General features: G+C 39.4%; 1 pseudogene; it reads right to left on the bottom strand.

Moving 5' to 3' along the window:
• Positions 1-481: 481 nt before the first annotated feature.
• Positions 482-5,646, bottom strand: LOC149434727 (up-regulator of cell proliferation-like; annotated as a pseudogene).
• Between the last annotated feature and the right edge of the window lie 1,486 nt (positions 5,647-7,132).

Genomic DNA, 7,132 nt, shown 5'->3' with positions numbered 1-7,132 from the left:
TAGTGAATGCGGGGTCCGGGGAGACCGGATATAGTGAATGCGGGGTCCAGGGAGAGCGGATAATGTGAATGCAGGGTCCAGGGAGAGCGGATAATGTGAATGCGGGGTCCGTGGAAAGCGGATAATGTGAATGCAGGGTCCGAGGAGAGCGGATATAGTGAATGCAGGGTCCGGGGAGAGCGGATATAGTGAATGCGGGGTCCGGGGAGACCGGATATAGTGAATGCGGGGTCCAGGGAGAGAGGATATAGTGAATGCAGGGTCCGGGGAGAGCGGATATAGTGAATACGGGGTCCGTGGAGAGCGGATATAGTGAATGCGGGGTCCGGGGAGACCGGATATAGTGAATGCGGGGTCCAGGGAGAGCGGATAATGTGAATGCGGGGTCCGGGGAAAGCGGATAATGTGAATGCAGGGTCCGAGGAGAGCGGATATAGTGAATGCGGGTTCCGGAGAGAGCGGATATAGTGAATGCAGGGTCCTGGGTTTAGTAACACTTTAATGATGCCAATACACAGTAATGCACTACCATGTGTTGTGGTGTGCTGCATTACAAAAAAACCTCATGCACATTTTTGGTGCTTTAGGCAACTCATTCAACTCATTGGACTGCCTCAGCATAGTGTCCGTTACCACATGGCATTAGGCACCTCAACACACATGAGTTAATGCATCACAAACCCAGCCTCAATGCACACTTTAGGACCTATTTTAAAAGAATATATTACATCCAGCCGTATTCCCACGTCTGATTGTGAATTTGTTTACTGGCATCAACACTTTCTAAGTTCCGGAGACCTTTGGTGCAGCAAGACAAGCGTGAGAGTATGCAAATGAGAATTTTAGAATAATGAAAATTATATTTAGAAAAATATATCTTTACCGTTTAGACCCAACACATGTATTGTATATGTGAGTGTTGACACAAATACAGCCATGTGATTTTTATATGATTTTAAAAGATTCCTGTAAACTTTCAAGAGCCTGATCTTCTGTGATTGTCTTCCAATCCTTTGGAAGTTCTGCTGGATTTCCAGAATATTCATCTGCAAAATCATCATTAAAAAGTACAAAAATATACTTCCAGTAATCTGAGGATTTGAGGCTGGTGTCAGGCTGAATGACCCAATCTGGATAGTATTTATGATAGTCTTTGTATGGGTGATATTTTCCTTCTGTGTCAGAATTTCTAAATCTAATGTCAGATACCACATCAGTGGAGCAGATATCAGTGACTAAAGTCTCATCTTTGTTCCATTTGCATCCTCCCAGTCCCTGAGGTCTATGGAGGGATGCAGCGTGCTCCTTATGATCACCTCCAGCATTCTCACAGGGGACTTTACAGAATGGACACTGCTTACCGCAACCAATCACTTTCTTCAACAATTCCTCCTGAGGCTTCAGTGTGTCTCTGGAGAGAAGGCGTTCAATGTTCAACAATTCTGTGTCTGATAAAATTTGCTCCATTATGTTGGTAAGATAGTAAAGAATGTCCTCAGAGAACTGGCTGACATTTGCTGTATTGTGGAAAGTGATCACTGTCATTTCATTCTGTGAGATCACTATTTCTTTGTCTAGTGACTTGCAGAAACTTTCCAGAAATGTCACAATGGTCTCTGTTTTCACACATTCCTCACTTTTCAGGAATTTTTCAATTGTTTCAATGATTGGAGATAAAAGTTTTTCTGCGAAGGAGTTTAGAGTTGATGGACTCTGATATTTTTCAGTAATGTACTGAGAGATCCAGTCTTTCACAAAGGTCTTATAATGATTAATGTACAACAAATAGCGTTCAAATTCTTTTTTCTTCAGCAGGCCCTGAAGCACAGTTAACTGAAAAGTACTTCTGCTGCTAAATATATGACTTTCAGAACTTTGTAAAATGTTATCAATGATTTCCTTGCCGAGATGTGGCAGAATTTAATCAGTTAGTGCCGGCTTCAGGCAGGGCTCACAGAATTTTTTGGCCCTGCTCTGACATTCATCTTTCTCATGGAATATGCTCTCAAATGTGGCAAAGTATTGAGGTTTTAATTTTTCAAGGCACATTTTGGGGTCATTTTCTTGAATGAACCTGTCATGTAAGTCCTGAAATGCTCTAGATGATTTTCCAAAAATAAAAAGTTTTATGTCTAGCTCAAACTTGAAAGAAAAATGAAGCTTTGTAGTAGTTTTGTCTTTGAGTTTATCATTGATCATGTGTAGCAGTTCCTGAAAGTAAGTATCATCATAATCCTCTGTGGTGCCTGCCTTCTCTTTGATATATGAGTTACACATGTCTATCAAGGTCATTGCAATATCTTTTATTTTTTCTATGTGTGCCTTATCTGCATAGACCAGATTGCGATGCAGGGAAAAGAATGTTGAGTCAACGTGACTTTTGTCAGGAACAAATGGATTGATCCCATAGTCATCCAAGCTCATTACTTTGGTTAGGGTTTCATTAATACCGCCTCCCTTTACACCCATTTCATTCTTAAGCTGCTGAAGAATCATTTGTCCAATGTTACGTCTTGTCAGTTCCTCTATTTGTAAATCAGAGAGGGTTTTCTTCCACATCTCTTCAAATTCTTTCTCTACGTTTATGTCACCAAGTACACAATTTCTTTCTCTGCAGTTTTTTAGTAGATTTGTTATTTCTTCCTCAATCAATTTCTGAAATGTCTTCTGAATATCCAGAATCTTTAATTTGCCTTTCTGGATTGAAACTGCCTTGTTAAGTTTACTAATAGTATTCCTTTCCAGTTCCTTCTTCAGGAGTCTCACACTTATGAAGAATTCTTCTTTGTGTCGTTCAATGAGATGAACATTCTCACATTTGCTGTCAAAATATTCTTCCAGTAGATTCAGCATTGCATCTTCCTCTTCTAACAGTAATCTCTGAAGATCATCTTTAAACTGCATGTACATCTCAGCACTGAGACTGGCTGCAGATTGATTTCTGATGTAAGTTTCTTTGGTGATCATCCAGCTATGGATCGTTTTGGTGAAGTCCCATTCCCACAGAGAGTATTGTATAGACAGCTTGGTATACGCTTCTGCCACCAGACTGTTTCTGAAACTGAAGATGAATTTCTCATGTTTCACTGAGCTCCACAAATTATTTATCCATTGGACAAAGTCAGGGATTTTGCATTGAATTCTATTAGAATTTGGAGATTTTAAAAATCCCAGCAAATATTTCTTTAATTCATAAACATTTTCACTGTAGCCAAAGTTTACCGGAGCCATTGGTGGGTCCCCTTGCCATAGTCCAGGAATGTACCAGTTGTGTTTCTCAAGATCATAATCCATCACATCACTGAAACAGGTAATTCCACTTTTCTTCTCCATATTTGCAGCTACTTTTGTCATTTCATCAAGTTGTTCCAGAAATTTCTTCCTGTCTCTCATGTTCTTTTCATAAGCAGACACATCACTGACATTCTGATGTACAAACTGACAGCTGGGCTTCTTCCTGATTTCTTTCATCCGAAGAAAAGCATGGACCACAATCTGTAAAATATCCTTCATTTCTGATGTGTTCTCCATGGCCATGTTGATGATGGTGATATCACTCAGCCCCACCACCAGTGTGGCCAGTTCATTGTCATGTTCATAGCTGTCCTCCAGGGAGGCCAACTCTGCAGCTTTCAGCCCCTCAGTGTCAATCAAAAGGATGAAATGACAGCCCAGCTCCTCTTGGAAGTTCTCTTTCACTTTCAGGAGAGTCATGAAGGCTCCTCGTGTACATCGTCCACTGGCCACCGGGAACTGCAGACCAAACATGGTGTTCAGAAGGGTGGACTTCCCCGTACTCTGCACTCCCAGCACTGTGATTACCCTCATTTTGCATTGTCCTCCTGTCTTATTGTCTAGCTCAGTCAGAACATCAGTTATCCACTGTAAAGGAATATTAGAGGCGTCGCCATCAATCAACTCCAATGGAAACCCATCTAGTAGGAGATCAGCAGCAATTCCTGGAAGTTTGGTGAATTGTCTTGTGGTTTTATTATTCTGTTTATTAACCATGGAATACTCAGCCTCATAAAACTGTCCCAGCTCACGTAGGAAATGTTCTATTCCTAAAGAACTGTCTGAGATCTTTTTATCCAGCTGCTTAAGTTCTGACATATATGATTTACTGTTACATTTTTCCTTGTATTCAGACTGCAATGATGAAGTGTTATTTCTTGCAACTGAATCCAGTTCAAATTTCATCCATTTCAAGAAATAATGTTTTTCAGACTTGGAGAGGTCAGTAATTGCTTCAGTAAAATGCACTATGCCTACAGGAATGTCATGTTTGTATTGTTTTTCGTGGAGTGATCTGATCTGTTGTTTGAGCTCAGATTGATATACTTGTGCATCTTTTCCCCCTTGTCTCGTCATTCTGCAAATTTCTTTTTCTACTTTAGACAATTCCTTCCACAGATCTCCCTGTAATTTCAATGTTTCCTTTTTATACCCTTCCACATCTTTTATCACTGAAGTAACTTTATTTGCAATTGCTTTTGCTTTCTGACATTCAGCAAAATTCTCATCAACAAAGATATGAAGTCCTTCAGTTATATTTATAGCACTACACAGGTTTCGTCTTTCTTTATGACTGTTTATTAAAGCATTCTGAATTCCATTCTGAATTTTTTTCACTAGTACAGCATCATTATATGTGCTGGTTTTGGGAATAATATTTGTTTTACTCATCTTTAAAATTGGCATTAGATTTTTTATGTGCTTTAAGGTCTCTTCACTTATTTTTTTCCCCTTTTCTGGAGTAACAATAAAATAAATCTGGGTGTCAGTGTCACTGAAGGATGATAAAAGTCTGAATTGTATCTCAGAAATACTTTCAATGAATATAAATACAGCTGATGAGACTCGAGTCAGAAATGTGAATTGGTTCATGTTGGTCTCCAGGTCTCCTCGTAGGTTGGTCACTGCGATGGGTTCTGGGAAAACATCAGACTTATCACAGGGAAAATACCAGGACATTTCCACAAGGCCATCAGATATTTTCCTCTCGATATTTCCTCCATCCATCTCATCATATATGAAGAAGTTTTGGTGTTGTTGGGCTGGATTAAGAACTTGATTCAGGATTATAGATTTGGATAGTTTGTTGTTACCCAGTCTGATGAAGGAGAAAATAGGCATGGAAATATTCACCACATTTTCCTCATTGAACCCTTTCCTATCAGTCATTGACTGAGGTCTCCACTTCTTCACAATGTCCCTCATTGCCCAAAGCATGAGGGTGCAGTGTGACCCGTCACCAGCAGGGAGAAGGAGAGGGACGGGAAACTGGCACATGGACAATCTAGATACAATCTCTTGTTGTAGGAAACTGTCTGAACAATGGAGGAGAGCACAGAGGACATCCAGGGGGTGAATGGATTCAATTGAACTACTTTCCCCTTCAATCATTGACTCAAACATGTTTTCAATTGAATTGATTATTTGTGTATCTTGTCCATACTGAGTATTAAGTGCAGTTCTGTTCATGGCCATCAGCTTTCTCAAAAAATGCCACGGAACATCTTGAATGGTCTGGGGATGGACATCACTCAGAGTCTCTGCTCCGATTTCTAGGATGTTACTCAATGTCAGTTTGGAATCATTTAAATGCTTCATATTTAATCTGCCAAGAAGTTCATGGAAAATCTTCAATTTATCTGTAAAAAGAACAAAATGTTTTTAATATATAATCTTATGTTAAGCATTACTGGTATAAATAGTTTAAAACAATAAATATGAACGGTTTTCTACCTTAAGACTAGGTTCACACCTAAGCGTTTTGCGGTGCGTTTCGCATTTTGCAGAAACACACTGCAGTCCATTTAACATGATTTCCTATGGGACATCTCCACGTTTTCATCCGGTGTGGTTTTTTTTAAAGGGTTGGGGACTTTTTTAAATGCAAAGCGTTGCATTTTGGCTCAATAGAATTCAATGGAGACACTGCAAAAATGCACATGATGTGTTTTTGATGCGTTTTTTACACTATTTGGATGTGTTTTGCATTTTTATCTGCCCAGCAACAAGTTGGAAAAAAACCCCTGCAAAACGCATTAAAGACACATGGGCAAAAACGCTAAATGCACCGCATAAAGCACTGCAGAGACAGATCACATGTAAACTGTATAGGTGTGAACCTAGCCTAAAGCTGAATTCCAACTTTCTTTTGACTAGAAATGAATGGAATGATCAATCCCAGCACAGATCATACCCCTGTACTATGTTGCTCTGCTGTCTGCAGATCACCTGATACTCTGGGATTGGTTGTTGCTTTGTATCATGTGACCCTCTGTATATCCTGCTGATAGACTCCACCCCTTCCACAATCACTTCCTCCAGCAGATTATTGCTACCTCTAATGTAGTTCTAAAGGGGAAAAAGCTCCTCAAATTAAAGTATACATTTTCACTTTGAGCTTTCATTCTGCTCCTTTACATACAAATCCCTCTTATGTGATATCCTTATAATCAGACAATTTTGTTTTTTTACATTTTGGGGTAAATACATTTGAATCTGAAATGGAAGTGCTGTCTGTCCTGATAAAAAAAAGGTATAAAATGCAGGACTGAGACACCTCCCCGATCTATTTTTTCATAAAAACCACACAAACTACACATCAGGAGCACATTTGTAATCTGAATCTCCATTCCTAAATTGAATCTATAACTAAAACTTTTTTTTATAGAATCAGGAATTGATATAAACCCTGTCAGGTATTTTTTGCTGCCAGTGTAAAATTGGGTAATATCTCCCAAAGTTTGAGGAATTTTGCTTAGCCAGCTTTTCCCAGAACAGGTGTCCTAATTGGAAGAGTTCTTCCTACCTCTTGTTCTGAGGACACCTCCAAAATGTTGGCTTTACCCTTAGCCCTCATGCACATTTGATGTTTTTGCAGCGGCTGTTTTTGGCGTTTAACATTTTTTTCTATAGTTGATAAACTCCCCAGCATTTTATCCTATGTGTCCATACACAGATAGATTGGAATCAACGTTTTTTTGGCTGGAAAAAAAACAAAACTAGTGAGTTTCTAGAGGAGCCTTTCAGCTGTAAAAACGCTCCAACACTGAAAAATGGGGCAAAACGCAGTAAAACATGACAAAACACAGTAAAACATGGTAAAATGCCGTAAACCAAC

The sequence above is a fragment of the Staurois parvus genome, unplaced genomic scaffold (assembly GCF_062004578.1).
Source record: "Staurois parvus isolate SC_StPar_1 unplaced genomic scaffold, SC_StPar_1.0 ptg001692l, whole genome shotgun sequence".
Classification (NCBI taxonomy): domain Eukaryota; kingdom Metazoa; phylum Chordata; class Amphibia; order Anura; family Ranidae; genus Staurois; species Staurois parvus.
The sequence above is the reverse complement of the archived record's forward strand: the minus strand, read 5'-3'. Positions and strand labels throughout refer to the sequence as shown.